At 40.4% G+C, this 17,679-nt stretch overlaps 2 long non-coding RNA genes across 2 annotated transcripts in view; both read right to left on the reverse strand.

Moving 5' to 3' along the window:
• The window catches only part of LOC145512563 (uncharacterized), a 106,234-nt gene that overhangs the window by 72,052 nt on the left and 16,503 nt on the right, over positions 1–17,679 (reverse strand). The window contains exon 2 of the long non-coding RNA XR_014058612.1: positions 7,504–7,588. This is a non-coding gene — a long non-coding RNA (uncharacterized LOC145512563). The remainder of the gene's footprint in view (positions 1–7,503; positions 7,589–17,679) is intronic.
• On the reverse strand, positions 567–5,348 carry LOC145512564 (uncharacterized). Its single transcript, XR_014058613.1, has 4 exons — positions 5,199–5,348; positions 2,786–3,216; positions 1,584–1,672; positions 567–1,463 (listed from the first exon to the last, which is right to left on the reverse strand). It is a non-coding gene; the product is annotated as an uncharacterized LOC145512564 (long non-coding RNA).

Raw genomic sequence — 17,679 nt, forward strand, 5'->3', positions numbered from 1 at the left:
TGTTCAGTGGCCATTTTCACTGGTCACTTGGAGCCCTGTGACCTTGGTGAGTGGCTCAGACACTCTGGGCCTTTACTGTGTGTGAGGAACAGAGTCCTGGGGGGAAGGAATCTGAGGGTAGGATTCTGAGGTTCCTGCCCTTCCAGGTCATGGGGGTTGTTGTTTTCATTGCTAAGTCACTCAGTGAAGTCCAACTCTTGCAACTCCAGGAACTGTAGCCCACCAGGCTCCTCTGTCCATGGGATTTCCCAAGCAAGAATACTACAGTGAGCCTACTGTTTCCTTCTCTAGGGGATCTTCCCTATCCAGGGACCGAACCTGCATCTCCTGCATTGGCAGGCAGATTCCTTACTACTCATCCTCTGGGGAAGCCCAGGTCATGGGGGCGCCATCAATAATCTGTGGTTCAGAAGACCTTCCCACCATCCATCCCCAGACAACATCACCCTCCAGAGAGGAGGCTGGGGAAGCGAGGTGGGGTGGGCACTCAGGGTCCCTTGTTTATTAGTGACTAGTGATTGCCTCAGGGGGTTCCAGAAGACAAAGAGACCCACGATGGGGCTGAGTCTGTACCAGGAAATATTCACACTAGGATTTTTTATTTCACTGGAAAAGCCTGGGTGTAGCTGAGGGTAAGCCCAGAGAGGACTTACGGGACAGCCAGTCTGAAAGGATCAGAGGGAGTGCCAGAGAGCCCAGGTTGTGATGCCTCAGAAACCTTCACCACAGACAGACCAGAAATCTCTTCTGGCCTCTCAGGACTTTGTGGTAGTGACCAGCACAAGCAGAGGTGCTGCTGGCACCTGGCAGAGGCTGGGTATGGTCAGAGCCTATGGAGCTCACTGAGGGGCAGTTTGGCCCTGGTGAGTGCCACCCCTCATCTGTCAGTCAGTAGTGACAGGGTAGGTGGGAGTTTAGGCACTGTGTGTGAGTGTGTATGTGCAAACATGGTGAACAGAGAGCCATGCAGGGTATGAAGATTCACCTGGAGCCTCACCTTGTCCCACACCTGCTCACTGGACCCCTGCGTGCTCCTCACTGAGATGGCCCTGGGAAGCAATGGTAGGGGAATGGAGGGAGTGAGACAGATGGAAAGATACCCCAACAAAGGTCCATTATCAAGTGGATGGGTAGTTCCTCTAAGGGGAACTGAAGGCCAATCCTGCTGAAGAATTCTAAGAAGTAGTTTTGAGCTTCAGAATCAACCACCCACAGGACAAGGGTACTTGGGTCTTAGGGTGACCAACACTCCAGTTTCCCAGGATGGCAGGTTTATCACTAAAAGACGCACATCCCATGCAACTGCTCATCCTGGGCAAACCAGGACAGGTGGTTATCCTCCGGAGGTATGTATCGAACTCGTGTCAGTCACTGAGGCCTCTCTTGAGTGGCAGTAATTCCAGCCCACTTCACCTGTGTGCAGAGCAGGCTCCAAGAGAATTATGGAAGAGTTCCCATCTTCCCTATAGGAAACATGAAATATTGGATGAAGGATAGACAGGACCTCACTGAAACACTTTTGAAACTTCATCTGAATCTAATATTATTTCAAACTAAAAGTTTTTTTTAAAGGGGGTAATTACCTGGCAGTCCTGTGGCTAGGACTCTGCACTTTCACTGCAGGGGGTGCAGATTTGATTCCTGGTTGGGGAACTAAGACCCCACAAGCTGACTGGTATGGGCAAAAAAATAAAATCTTAACAGTTTTTTTAATAAATCACTTAGCTCTGACTATAACAGAATATAACTGGGCTAAAATATATAAAAGAATAAAGCAAATTCATTAATCAGTGTTATTTTCATATTTCTAGAGTCACTTTAAAGTAAGTGTTTATTAAAGCAGACATCTACTCAGTAATCTTTACTGCTGACTCTTAACAATGTAAACACATCCTTAATCATTAGTCTTTGCATCTGACAGAGCTGGGAAATAAAGCACCATCTAGGCTGTTGAGACATATCACAATAAAAACCAGCGTCCCATCCCCAGGAAATGATGTAAGACCTCTGGTATCAAAGGATCATTGTAAGGATTGAAAGTAAGGGCCCAGGGCTAGAAGAGGTGAGACAACATCTGTTCATGAAAGAAATGGGATGAAGCTTGAACCTAGAGGAGTCTGTTTTGGTAGCTAAGGCTGAGGAACGCCTCAGAGTCTAGCAAGGCTGGGTCTGAGGTGGAGCACAGGGAGAGAGAGCAGAAGGGCTTGGTAAGGTGGGACGGTGTGGGAAGGCCATGAGATTTTAGACTTTCTCTTATGGACAATAGAAGCCCACGGAGGTTTTTAGAAACTGATCATTTTTGTGTAGATGAATGATGACCACACTCAGGGAGGCACGAACTTCATTCTAGGCCCTAGTGACTAAAATAGCTAATCATCGCTTGTCTAATGCTCATTTTTTGTCTTAATTCTTATTCCACTTTCTGAGTGGTCTATCCCAGTCTTTCTACCACTATTAAGCCCCTGTACAAGTAGGGAATTAATATAGAGAGCTAACCTAACCCTTCCTTGGGAACAAAATCATAGGGCTCTGAAAATAGAAAGTTCACATCTGTACTTCAACATAAAAGCTTTAAACAACCATGTACTTTCTACCTTAATCTCTGGGTTTCAAAGCAACTTCAATCTTGCTGATCTCAGGGAATGTCATAGATTGAATAGTGTCCTCCCCCAAACCCATTCCAAAACTCAAATGTTGAAGCCAGGACCCACCACTATGTTTGGAAATGGGACCTTTAAAGAGGTGACTAAGTGAAAAAAATGGCACCCCACTCCAGTATTCTTGCCTGGAAAATCCCATGGACGGAGGAGCCTGGTAGGCTGCAGTCTGTGGGGTCGCGAAGAGTCGGACAGGACTGAGCGACTTCACTTTCTCTTTTCACTTTCATGCACTGGAGAAGGAAATGGCAACCCACTCCAGTGTTCTTGCCTGGAGAATCCCAGGGACGGGGGAGCCTGGTGGGCTGCCGACTATGGGGTCGCACAGAGTCGGACACGACTGAAGCGACTTAGCAGCAGCAGCAAGTGAAAAAAAAAAAAAAGACGTTGGGGTGAGCTTTAATCCAGTCAGACTTCTGTCCTTTTAAGAAGAGAAAATTTGGACACACAAAAGAGAAAACTGGGAGGACTTCCCTGGTGGTCCGGTGGTTAAAATTCTGTGCTTCCGCTGCAGGGAATGCAGGTTCAATCCTTGGTCATGGAACTAGGATCCTGCATGCTGTGTGACAAGACCAAAAAACAAGAAACACAGCTGGAATGCATGCACACAGAGAAAAGGCCACATGAGGACACAATGAGAAGATGATCATCCACAAGCCAGGAGAAACCAAATCTGCCAATACCTTGATCTTGGACTTACCAGCATTCAGGACTGTCAGAAACAAACTTCTGTTGTTTAAGCCACCTAGTCAGTGGTATTTTGTTATGGCAGCCTAGCAAACTAACAAAAGAAGAGACCTCAATAATATTCTTTTAATGTCATACGTGTAAATAGCCTCTTATATTATTATCTGTTAATCTCCCTCAATTTTCCTTTAGCTAGAGAAGACGCCTAAGGGTTTCTCACCAGCAAAAAAGAACCCCAGGAAAAAGAGAATGGAATGGAAACCAGGAGCTTCAGAGTCACAAATCTGAAGAAAACAAAGTTTCCTATGGTGGTGTAGATGAAATAGATTGTAATTCTATAATGTGGAATAGTGTCAGAAAGTCAAAGTAATATGGTAAGAGGAGGTAAAAAAAAATAAAAACTGTATCTACAGTTTTATACTCCATCCCTGATCTTCTGAGACTGATCACAGAAAAAAATATGTGTCCCCACTTTTGGTCCAGAAAATGTGGTCACCATTGCTATGCACATCTCCCCCTCTCCCAAAGAAGGATGCAAGAAAGAGCAGCTTGCAGGAATCCATGTGATATAACATTTTACATTCCCAGTTTTGGACTATGCCTGTTTTGGAGTTGCTTTACTATCAGTTTTCAAAGACGTATAATCCAAAAGAAACTTAATAACAATGAGAGACTTGCATGTTCTGAGAATATGTGTTATATTTTATGCATGCTATGTACATTGTTTTTTACATAAATATACATGAACTATATATAAAATGTGTTTGTCTGTTATATGTTAGTAGATATGGAAGGACCCAATCTGTTTGATGGGAATCTATGCAAATCTTGACCTCCACCTAAAACATTTTACATATAAAAAGAGATTTCTGGGGAATTCCCTGGCGTTCCAGAGATTAGTACTCTGAGTTTTCACTGCCAAAGGCCCAGGTTCAATCCCTAGTCAGGGAACTGAGATCCCAAAATTTGTACGGGAAAGAAAAAAACCCCAAACTTGATGAGATATGAGTAAAGTAGATAGCTCAGCTGTAATATTGTACCAGCGTTAATTTCTTAGTTTTGATAAATGTGCCATTGTTTAATGTAAGATGTTAACATTAGGGGAGCCTGGGTAAAGAGTATACAGGAACTCTGTGTACTATCTTTGCAACTTTTTAGTAAACCTAAAATTAATCCAAAATAAAATGCTAATTTTTCTACATAGCTCAGCAGATTTTGAGAGACTGTTTCTTACATTTTGAATGTCAACTTGACAATAATTATTAAAGTTGTGAATTGTTAAATCTGTTACTAAAATTTCAGAACCTTGTGCATTTAGAGATTTTAGGTAACGTGAGAATTGAGCTGTTTTTAAATTTTCTGAAAGAATACGTTCCGGTCTCACTGTGGAAACATCCAGACACACCTCCAGGGCAGCAGAATTGACAGAAGGCTCAGATGGAGCCTCCTCACCTTTCTGTGCCTAGTCCTGCAGGAGCCCTCCTGGCCTGGGTCTCTAAGGGTGGGGACAGTGAGGCTGGTGGTCCTCTGGCAGTGGCTGATATTTTTAACCACAGCAAGGACTGGGGATTTCACCTGATCTCTCCGGGTACAAAGGAAATAAGGAGGTAAACTCTTCTCTGATGAGAACTTGGCCCCTCACCTTAAGACTTTCCCTCTCCCTACTCTGGTCCTCCTGATGGTGGCCAGTGCAGGTCACTGGCCACTGCCCCCATGCCCCCAAAGCCAGCCTTAAGCCTTGCAGAGCAGGAATTTTGCTGAGAAGAGGCCCGGGTCACTGGAGGACTCGGGCCTCTCCAGTGTCTACAGCCCTCTGCCCTCAGGGAGTCTCCTGAAGGACATAAATATGCCTACCTGGGACTGATGGACTGCTTCTGTCTGCTCCTGGAACAAAAGCCTGGGCTGCAGCAGGCGTGGAGCTCTGCTGATCACCCTGAGAGTATTCTGCTGTACAAGAGAGTCGTCTCATTTCCTCTTATCTCTCGGGACACTGCCCTGAAGTTCACCTGGTCCCTGCCCACCACACCCCAAGCCCTTTGTTGAGTCATGAAAACATCTAAGCGAAATGTGGTTTCCTTAGAGTCACCTGTAATATCATTGAGTAACCCGTATGTAATATGTAATACGACTCAGTTCCTGTCCAATGCAATGGACATGAGTTTGAGCAAACTCCAGGAGACAGTGAAGGACAGGGAGGCCTGGCATGCTGCAGTCCATGGGGTCACAAAGAGTTAGACATGACTGGGCGACTGAACAACAACAATAACAACAGCCCCTTGTAAGGCAACATCCTGCCTCCAAAATTGTCCCAGGGAGGCTTCTGGTAACAAAACCTCCTGGAGGAAGACAGGGGTTCAATCTCCAGGAGAGTGCAGGCAGAGGGGCATGGGGTGATTGCTACAATAAGAGGGAGAGGACCTAGGAAAGGGAGTGGGCCATACATGAGTTGTGTGTGTGCGTGCGTCTCTGTCTGTGTATATACACATTACACAGAAAAAGGAGACATGTGTCCAAATGTCCCTTAATGGCCCAAAGAGAGCCTGGGGGAATGCAGTCACGTATTGAATTGGAGCACAATGGCCATGGAGAAATATTTCAGTATGTTTTGGTCAAATTCAACCCATTCTAGGCCAAGTCACCAGCACCATCTCCTCTTGATGTGCATTTGTTGTGATGAATTATATATTTCTGCAAGTGGCCAGTTCAGATATCTGACATCTGTTTGGAAATTGTGCTCATTCTCTGCAGGTGTTTGGACACAGAGAGCACTGTTATGTGATTTTTAGGTGCTCCAGAAATGCTTGCAAATTGACAGACTTGACACTGAATGCTGGGCTTCCATGAGTTTTAAAAATGTGTTTATCTGATCTGGGAAAGTGCTGTCATCCTACATATGCCATGAAGTTTTTATGTTGTGAAATATTTCAAATGAATGGAAAAGAACAGCGTAATATAGCCAACACCCACGTTTCACAAATATCAACATTTTGCCCTATTTGCTTCATCTTTTTTTCAAAACTAAAGCATTCCAAATTGAACAGACACCCCCTTTTGTGTTTCTCCAAGATTCCACTCCCTCTCTCCAACCCCCTCCCCAGAGGTGGCCACTGTCTTAAAGTTGTGTGCATCTTTCTGGCCCATGTTTTTACATTTTTACTATATATATGTTCATTATGTAATATACATTGTTTTGCTTATTTTTATGCTTTACCAAAAGTGATATTGCCACACTGTACCTATCATTTTCCAATTTTCATCAGCTCTGTATTTTGGAAATGGAACTACAGGACATACATCTCTAGTCCATTCATGTTCACTGCATAGAATGAGAATTCTCATTGCTTGAATAGACACTGTTTATGTATCCGTTTTCCTGTTGATAGACATGGGGTTGTTTTGATTTTTATGTATTTTATATAATGCTGCCATCTCCTTGCACCATATGCATGTGAGCGTTCTGTAAAGTTTATATTGGAAGAGGGAAGCTGAGTCAAAGGGCATGCACATCTTGATCTTTAGTATATGTTACTAAATTTGTTTTCTGCAGCCATATGAGAGCTCCTGTTCCCCCACATCATTCTTCATTCTGATAGATGTGAAATAGAATCTAGTTTTCCTAATTACCAATGCAGTTAGGTCTCTACTTGTTTGATGGGCATTCAGGGTTCCTCTTCTGTAAATTGCCTGCTCATTCTCTGTCCACCGTTCATTGAATTGTATGTCAGTATTTTACTGATTTTAAGGGTTATTTGCATATTCTGAATGTTCATCCTTTTTGATAGACTCTCCTCTTTTCCCCTTACTTTCTGCAATCATCCGACATCAGGTTATCACTCCTCATTCCTTGAAAATGTTAGCATCTGGTTCTTGTCTCTCTTTCCAGCACTAGCCTTGTCCTAATTATTAGGGATTTTGATATTCACAAGGATGATCTTCTGTGTTTCTGATCCCCTCCCCCAAGCTGCCTGCTCCACAGTCATGCCCCAGACCTTGCCATTAGCATTCTCTCCATTATCTTGATGTCATCTGTCGCTATTTGTCTTTCAGTGCACTCTCTCCAACAGCCCAACTTCAATAATTTTGCAATCCTAATAGAACCTGCTATCCATCGATCCACCAATTTTCACATCCCCCACTCCTTCATGTCCTCACCTCTTACCTTATCTGGCTTAGAATACACGTTCTGTCATTATAGTCACTTCTCTGTATGTGTAGTTTCTCCTCTCTTCTTCCCTTGAAATTTTCTGGGGAAAAAAAGAGACAATATTGAATAAGTATTACATAATATTTAATAGTAAGTGTTACATTATTTAAAAGGGGTCAAATTATCAAGAAGATATAACTATCCTAGATGTGTATGCATCTAAAAAGAGCTTCAAAATAAAATAGAAACTGATAGAATTAGGAGAAATAGGAAAATTTGCATTTATAGTTCAAGACTACAACAGTCCTCTTTCAGTGACTGCTAAAGCAAGTAAATGGACAATCAAAGAGGAATGGAAGACCTGAACATGCTATTAACCAATGTGTCCTCACTAACATGTATAAAACCTTCTCCTTACACAAAAGCAGAATATATGGCTTTTCCCTCCAGGCACACATGGAGCACTCATCCTGATAGATTGTATTCTGGACCGTGAAACAAATACCAATAAATTTAACAGATTGAAGTCATACAAGTATGTTTTCTGGCCTCAAGAGGATTGAACTGGAAGTAACCAGCAAAGATATCTAGAAAGATATCTAGAAAATATCTAGATATCTAGAAAATATATCTAGAAAATCCTTTAACTTCTGGACATTAAACAATGCACTGCTAAGTACTCTTACATAAAAAAAAAAGAAATCATCATCAGGACTTCCCTGGAGGCCCAGGGAAGGTTAGGATTCTATGAGCAGGGGGCCAGGGTTCAACTTCTGGTCAGGGAACTAAGATCTCACAAGCCACATGGCCAAGAACAACAAAAAATCACCGGAGAGAATAGGAAATGTTGTAATAGAATGAAAATGAAAACACAATATATCAAACTTTGGGAGACGCAAACAAGTGTCATCGTTCTCTCATGCATGTTCTCTCACTCCTGCCAAACAACTTGTATATAAAAAAAAAGAATGATCCACTTCTAGTTGGCTAACTATCAATCATCTATAAAACTATCTTGTTGTAGTGTTTTTATTGAGAGGAAGCAGGGAGATGGAATTTGACTATTGATTCTTTTTCTCTAATTTTTAAATTCTTTTCAAGTTTTCTTGATGCCAAACAATCTATTTGTTCTGCCACTGATGAGGTTGCTTCTTTGCTTGCACTTTGAGAGGGTATCATGGGGAAGAGAATTTTCACTGCAATGCAGACCACGCTGTGGGTGCAGCAACCCGTGACTAGCCTCTACAGGATGGTAGAGGAGCTGGGGACTTCTGCCTTTTCTGGACAGCTTGGCTCTGTAAGTGATCCCTTTCCCAATGAAGTCTACTCTGTAACCTGGTCTACATCAGGAGTCCCCAAACCCCAGTCCTCAGCCTGTTAGTAACCTGGCCACACAGCTGGAAGTGAGCGGCAGGTGATGATGGAAGCTTCATCTACCACTCCTTGCCCCCAATATCACCACCCTCCCACCCCCTGACCAGTCCGTGGAAAAGTTGTCTTTCACAAGACCAGTCCCTGGTGCCAAAAAGGTTGGGAGACTGCTGTTCTAGATGATATGGAATTCATCTGCAACCTTGACACATGACAAATGGGTACCAAGGACAGACACACCTCATCAAATATTATTTGCCCCTTCTCTTCCTCTTCTTTCCTTCCTCAGGTTTCCCCTGAGATTTGTCTATTTTATTAGCCATTTTTAAAGAATCAACTCCTAGTTTTGCCGATCATCCCTACAATTTTTTTCTATAAAGACTGGAGGATGCTGGTGGAGGTTTGGTTTGGTGCTATAATTGTTTGGCTTGTTGGATGGTTGGTTTTCAGTTTCCCTCCCATTCTGTTCCACTAGCCTCTCAATTTCCCTCACCAGTGGCAACCAACTTCACCAGTTTTTAATGTACCCTTCCAGAAAGATTTTGTGCTTATATGAGCAGCTACATACATTTATGAATCACACTTATGTAGTTGTAACTCCTTTTTATAAAAGAGCAGCATATTGTGCACACTGTCTGTCCCATTATGTTTTTCACTTAGTAATATATTTTGGAGATGATGAATCACTACAAAATAAGATTACTCATTCTTTCTAATACTTACAAATAATATTTGTATTTTATGGATGTTTGTTATAATGTAATAAATCTTTTGCTTTTATAAATAGGGCAATTAATAGCATTTTTCATATATCATTTTGCTGTATCTATAGACAAAATTAGGAGAAATAAAATTGGCAGATCAAAAGGTATATGTTTTTGTTGTTTTATTAGATATTGCCAAATTCTCCATAGATGTTATACCAGTTTGCACTGCTGCTTGCAATGTATGAGACAGTCCTCACACACCCTAAACACTGGCTAACCCAATGTTTAATCAATTTATTGAATCATTACCAACTTGATCATTTTAAAATGGTATTTCAGTTTAAAACTGCATTTCTGGGACTTCCCTGGCAATCCAGGGGTTAGGACTCCATGCTTTCACTGCCAAGAGCATAGGTTCAATCCCTGCTCAGGGAACTAAGATCCCACAAGCCAAAATAATAATAATAATAAAATTTTTAAAAAATAAAACTGCATTTGATTCTATACTAGTGAAATTGAACATTTACTAGTGACATTGAACATTTTCTGTGAACATTCATTCGTTTTCCTTGACCATTTTTTCTAATAGTTCTTGTCTTTTTCATATTGATTTTTAATGATTCTTTATGCATTAGGAAATTCAGGCCTTAGTCTACAATATGAGCTGCAAATACTCTCCTCTAACTTGTTATTTGTATTTTAACTTTTCTTGCAAATAAATAAAGTCCTCTTGATGGACTCTTCCTTATATAATTACGTGCTATCCCTTTTTATTCTCATTAATTCTTTATTGTCTTGAATTTTATATGGTCTGATTTATTATTGCTGCTCCAGCTTTCTCTTGGTTAGTAATGGCCCAGTATATCTTTTCCATCCTTATATTTACAACCTCTACACTTATTTTTTCCTCTTAGCCTCTTGTAATCAGCATATAACTGGATTTTACATTCCTCTTTAAGTCCAATCTGCTAGTCATTTAACAGATGAGTTTATCTACTTCTCACTTATGTGATTAGCAATAAATTTGGACTTTTACTATATTTTATTGTGCTTTCTGTTTATTAACTGTATGTTTACTTAGGGCTGCTCTAACAAATTACCACGAACTTCAAAAAACAGAAATTTATTTTCTTACAGTTCTGGAGGCCAGAGTTTGAAATCGGAAGTTGGCATGGCTGAGTTCCCTCCAGGAACTCTCAGGGAGATTCCATCCCTTGCCTTCTCCAGCTTCTGGTGGCTACAGGCATCCATAGGCTTCTCACTTCATCACTTCCATCCTGCCTCTGCCTTCAGTTGATATGACCATCAACTCCTTATTCCATGTGTTGTTGGACAGTTATCAATGAACTTAGGTCACACCCAGACAGTTGAGGATGATCTCATCTAGGAATCCTTAATTTTTAAAAAATAATTGTTTATTTATTTGGCTGCATCGGGTCTTAGCTGCAATGAGCAGGTTTCTCTCTGGTTGCGGTGTGCAGGCTCTAGAGAGCACAGGCTCAGTACTTGCAGGTGCATGGGCTTAGTTGCTCCGCAGCAGGTGGGATCTTACTTCCCTGACCCAGGATTGAACCTGTGCCCCCTTCATTGGAAGGCAGATTCTTAACCACTGGACCACAGGGGAAGTCCTGGGATCCTTAATTTTATTACATGGGTGAGGATATTTTTCCCAAATAAACCACATTCACAAATTCCAGGGATTAGGATGTGGACACATCTTTGGGGGCTATCATTCAGGCTGGTTCTTATTCTTTAGTCTTTGCTTTTTAAATTTTTGGCTTCTTTCTTGACTAATGTCATATTGATAAAGGTTTATCTTTTTACCTCTGTTCAGAAGCTATGGCTATTTACATTAATTTTGGTGAGTGTCCTTAAATTTTAACATATAAATAGCCAAAAAATTTTCTAACGAAATCTAATTTTTCAGTATTTACATTCCACAGAGTAGACCCCCAAATTAGCATACTTTCATTTATCACTGAATAACCCTCTACCCAATCCTCTTTGTTATTTTGTCTAGAATAATGGTCTTCAAAAATTCCAAATACCCAATCAGAAAACTTTGAGAATACAGTTGTAGTGTTTGTGTTTTCATTGATTTTTAGTTTATATACATGTATCACATCAACATATTATACAAATTATAAAATATTAAAAATATAAAAAAGAAATATAAAGGTAAAAATTCTAATATTTTTTCTGAACACCAAGAGATCATTTTGCTAACCCTCTGGGGTGCAAGCACCGCATTTTGGATATCATTTGCTTAGAGATTTTATTTCACCTTCAAAATAACACATCAAGTATATTAACAAGAAATTTACTGTCCATTCAGAATACATTTACCAAAACATTTTACAGAATTCAATAATTACCACTGCTTCTTGCTTCCTATACCTTCCCTCTCCATTTGCCTTCGTTTAGTAATCAGTCTTCTGGTTTTCCAGTAAACATATTTTGAGCCTTCCAGGTTTTTCTGTTTCCTTTGTGTGTGTGTGTGTCTGCACCATAGGATCATCTTTACTGCCTCTTTTTGACTTTTAATTTGCAACTGTTCATTCTTTCTTTCTAATTTTACTTTCCATATAGCAGTGTACTGAAATGATTAAACACTATGGAACCAGATTGCTATTGTTTTTGAATCCTTGTTCTACCTATGACACCTTGTGAGAAGTGGGGCAAGTTACTTTGAAACCACTAGGTGCCATTTCAAGGGGCTTTGAGAAACTTCAGTCCTTGAAGTCTCAGCACAGAAAGAATTCAGAAGAGGCAAAACGATAGTGATTTATTGTGAGGCTTACAAGTGCATGGGCAAGGGAGCGGAGAGCCCCAAGAACTCAGTGGGCTATAGTTTTATAATCAAAGGAAAAGTGGAGAGGAGGAAAAGACCACCTTCTTCTTCATTCTCGATTAGATGTCACACTTTCATCATCAGTGCCTCCTCCAGGTTGGACAAGGGAGTTTTCTTGTCCCTACATGGTCAAGTTGGGACTGTCATGCACTATGGAAAAATTATCTCAGGTCTCAGTATGTTGAGGGTCTTTCTCTTTGAAATATCACCTTTTCCATAAATGATTGTTTTTTATGGGCACAGAGAGCATGTCCTAGGGGTCATTAACTTATTAAGTTTACTGGGCAGGATGTGGGTCTCAGGTCACATCCTGCTTTATTATTGCTTTATTATCTGGGGGCATATCTCATGCTTCTGTTGCATGGCTTCATTGCTAAGAAGGCCTGTTCTCTTGAGTTATTATTAACTTACAGGGGTCTCTCCCATCCTTCTTTATTTACTTACAATCCCCTAATTGTATCAACTGTTTAATCACCTACTTTCTCCCTTAACTCTGCTCCTATCATTTTCACATCAGTTTCCTCATTTGTGTATGATAATACAGTATTCCTACTTCAAGGGATTATTGTGCTGATTAAATGAAATTTAATGGCTTGCTATGTTTAAAGCAGTCCAAGAGACTCTCTGCAAGGAGATCAAACCAGTAGGTCCTAAAGGAAATCAACCCTGAACATTCATTGGAAGGACTGATGCTGAAGCTGAAGCTCCAATTCTTTGGCTACCTGATGCTAAGAGCCAACCGGCTGGAAAAGACCCTAATGCTGGGAAAGATTGAAGGCAGGAGGAGAAGGGGATGACAGAGGATGAGATGGTTGGATGGCATCACCGACTCAACAGACATGAGTTTGAGCAAACTCCAGGAGATGGTGAAGGACAGGGAAGCCTGGTGTGCTGCAGTCCATGGGGTCACAAAGAGTTGGAAACAACCTAGTGACTGAACAACAACAATGTTTAAAGCATCAAGATTTGTGCCTAGCAGTTATTAAATGCTTAATAGAGTTAGCTATTTTCATTTTTAATTTTGCTGAATTGAAGCAAAAAAATGTAGCTGGATCTCTCTCACTCTTTCTATCTCTTTCAAATCTCTCTCTCTGTTGGGTGGAAAACTTTTCAACATTTTTCTGTGGCATTTATTTATCTATTTTTCTGTGACATTTATTGTAAAGAATTCCAGGAGCATATTGTTGTGTATTTGGTTCGCAGAATAAAAAGCTGCCAACAAAGCCAAGATCAGCTCTCTCTCTCAGGACTAAGAAAACTAGACAAAATATTTTTAATGTATTTTAAGGTAGTAGAAAGCTATCAAAGTTACTGGGCTCAAATCTGGGGGTCAATAGGAGAATAGGTAACATAACTTGAAATATACCCGTAATATGGAAAAATTATGCAGTATTAAAATAGAGCAATTAGGTTTGTATAAATCAACATGAGTAAATTTTAAAAAATTAAGTGAAAAGTACAAGATGCAAAATATTATATGCAGTCTGATATTAATTATATAAACTGCCATACAGTTACAATAGTATGCATTTTCTGTGAATACAAATATTTGGGTAAAAAAAAGGTTTATGTCTGGAAGAAAAAATACTAAGTTCTTGAGTTTGGATAATTCAGGTGTGAAGGAGAAGGGTTAAAGATAGGAATATTGCCAAAGGAAATTTAGTGTGAACAGATGGGCGAAATGTGGTCTACACATACAGTGGAATATTATTGAGCCTAAAAAAGGCAGGAAATTCTGACATATGTGACAATATGGACAGACCTTGTGGACATTATGCTAAGTGAAATAAGCCAGTCACAAAATGACAAATACTGTAGATTCCACTTATGTGAGGTTCTTAGAGGAGTCAAATTCATAGAGACGGAAAGCAGAAGGGTGGTTGCCTGGGGCTGAGGGCAGGGAGAAATGGAGATTAATTGTTTAGCAGGTATAGAGTTTCAGTTTTACAAGATGAAAAGAGCTATGAAGATGGATGGTGGTAATGGTCCCACAACATTATGAATGCATTTAATACCAACGAATTGTATACTCAAAATGATTAAGGTAGTAAATTTTATGTGTATTTAACCACACTTAAAAAAATTTTTTAGAGGACTTTAGCAGTATCTGTAATATTTTAATTTTTTAAAAAGCCAAATAATTTTTAAAAGACTAAAATGAAAATAGAAGAAAAGAGGTAATAATGTTACGCTTAGCTGATCTATAAAGTGCTGTTAGGAGCAAAAAAGAGGGCATGACAAAAGGTGCCCTGGGGGAGTTTGGATATGCTGTCAGGATATGAAGGCCATAGGGAGAGGCCATCAGAACCTGATGTCTGCTTATTAATGACAGCTACACTTGTGAGAACTGGTTGTGTGCCTTATTTTGTGTATATCCAAGGTTTTGGGCTCATTATCTCATTTAATTCTCATGGCAGCCTTTTTAGTTAGGTATTATTTTTATTCCCATTTGACAGAGGAAAAACCTAAAGCTCAGTGAGTGTAAATAATTTGTCAAAGTGACAAAGCAAGTGAGCAGTGGAACTATAATTTGTATCCAGGCATGTCCAGCCGCAGACTCCTAACCATTTTGCTGCAATGTGATTCTCTAATAAGTTGAAGTAAATGTCCACACAATTATCTTGGCATTAAGATACAATCCAAAGCAATAGCTACGGAAGAGCATGTGAGATATTTGTTCATTAACGTGACTGTGTCCTTAGACCCAGAAAGATAAAACTTGTAGATGCCTGCCCTCTGAGACTTACACCAGTAAAAGAAATCTTTAATAGATGAGAGTAGCTAGCTAAAGAATTCACTTTAGGGAACAGATCAAAGTTAGAAAAGACAAGTGGATGCAAACTTCAATCAAGATATCTCGAGTGAAGTTACATGAAGGCATAATTGATGAGAACGATTTGGATTTTTAAATGTTTATATTCTTTGATGCGGTGATTCTCCTTTTTGGAATCTATACTAGGAGCATAATACTAAATACTTGAAAGAGCTTTGCCTATAAATATATTCATCATAAAATGATTCATAATAGTAAAAATAAAAGTCAATCTAAATATCTAACACTAGTATAATGGTCAGGAAGATTAAATCCCCATGTGAAAGAAAGTATGAGGCTCATATACATACACATACACATATATATATGAGGAGCCTGTTTTCATTAAATAACATATGTTATTTATGTTGTTATACATGTGTAAAAGACAACCTGCAAATTACACAAGGAATTCTAATTGATGTGCTGGACAGAGCCAGGATGACCCTTCTATGGACAAATACAGAGAGATACTGAATAACATATAGTAATATTAGAAATATATAGTTGAGGAAGGAAATTAATAAAAAGGAACTTTATGGTAAAACAGTAAGAATATAATAAATATAGGAGGGACTTCCTTGGTCTTCCTGTGGTTAAAAATCTGTACTCCCAATGCATGGAGCCTGGGTTTGATCTCTGATCAGGGAACTAGATCCCATATGCTACAACTAAGAGTTCACATGCCACAACTAAGACCTGGCTCAACCAAATAAATATTTTTTAAATTAAAGAATATTAAATAATAATAAAAATAAATAGTAGGAAATTTTCAACTCTCAGAAAGAAAGAGGGAAACCAAAGCTAGCAGGTAAGAAAGGAGAAACTAGGGCCATCTGTGGAGTGTTGGACCTGGAAACAGACCCGTAGGGTCCAGGGTCTGAGGCTTTAATATCCACATGGGGATGGAAGTAAGGCCTCAGATCCTTGAAAAGCAGGGACTTTATTTTGGTCTGATTCCCTCTAAAACAGAGGCTAAAGCAGGGAGGGGAGAGCTCAAGACTTACTTAATGTATTAGCCAAGGTTCTCCAAAGAAACAGAACCAACAGGGTGAAGATTTATATAGAAAGTGATTTATTCTAAGGAATTGACGATTGCAATTATGGGCTGACAAGTCCAAAATCTGCAGGGCAGGTCAGCAGGGTGGAGGCCCAGGGCAGGCTTGGTGCTGCCTTTCCCTCTGAAGGCTGTCTGCTGCAGAAACCTCCCTCTCCTACTCAAAAGAAGTCGGCCCTTTATTCTGTTCAGACCTTCAGCTGGTTGAATGAAGCCCACCCATATTATGGGAAAGAGTCTGCTTTCCTCAAAGTCCACTGATTTAAATGTTAATCTCACCCCCAAAATAGCCTCCTAAATATATAAATTTATCTCTTCACAGAAAAATGTTTGATACCATGTCTGGGCACCATGGCCCAAACAGGTTGAAACATAAAATTAACTGTTACATTTAGGAATTGCAAACAAAGGCAGCAAGGCTGAGAAAAGGAAAAGCAAAGCAAAGAAATATGAGGATGTGTGAAATGGTGCATTGTCCTTCTGGCTGACACTTTATGCCAAGCCTCAGAGATCACAGCAGGGTACTCAGCAAGCATGTCTGGCTGGCATATGGTTCATCTCCGAAAGGGCTGCAGAGAGACATGATACCCATGGCAGGGAGGAGGAAGGGGGATTCCTCTGCCAATCTCCCTCTCATCTCCTGTTTTCCATTAGGGAAGATTCAGTCCACAGGAAGTTAACTCCCCAACACCGCTAGGTATTGTCAGGTGGCCCTTTTGGCAGTAAGAATCAGTGTGACGTTTCATCCAAGTCTGGGTGTGGTGGGAGGAGCCAGAAACTCTGGGTTCTTGGATGTTCAGCCTGGCTACCTGGTGGCAGTCAAGGTGAAGGACTTACAGTTTCCAGAGAAAGCTGTGGTCAGCCCCTGGTAGTGTCAGTAGAGGCCAGGAGGCTATCGGTGCTGGGGAAATATGAGGATGAATATAGATTTGAGTTAAATATAACCCACTCCTCGCACCACTCAGATTCACTAGTTTCCATTGTTGACTCCCACATTACATTGTAGAGACTCCATTTCTTGTGAGTACAAGATGCTCTAACCCCTTCCCTAATAGGGAGGTATGGGGTCCAATCAGTCAGAGTCCCTTAAAGTTGGCAGCCAGCTGCAATTCAGACACAAGAGTCAGAAACAAGAGCTGTTGCTGTTGCAGCTGGTCCCAGGTCCTAATTTTTTTTTTTTTTAATAAATTTATTTATTTTAGTTGGGGGCTAATTACTTTACAATATTGTAATAGTTTTTGCCATACATTGTCCTAATTGATGATCATCATCTCTCCTCCACCATCCATTCTAAATGTCCTTATCTCCTGACTACATTTAACCTGGTCAAGGTTGATTGCTGGGTGGTGTAACCCAGACCTTCAGGCTCCTTTTTTTTCTTGCCCTTGGTGGA

Source organism: Giraffa tippelskirchi, chromosome 7, assembly GCF_054371585.1.
Source record: "Giraffa tippelskirchi isolate mGirTip1 chromosome 7, T2T-mGirTip1v1.2.pri, whole genome shotgun sequence".
Lineage (NCBI taxonomy): Eukaryota > Metazoa > Chordata > Mammalia > Artiodactyla > Giraffidae > Giraffa > Giraffa tippelskirchi.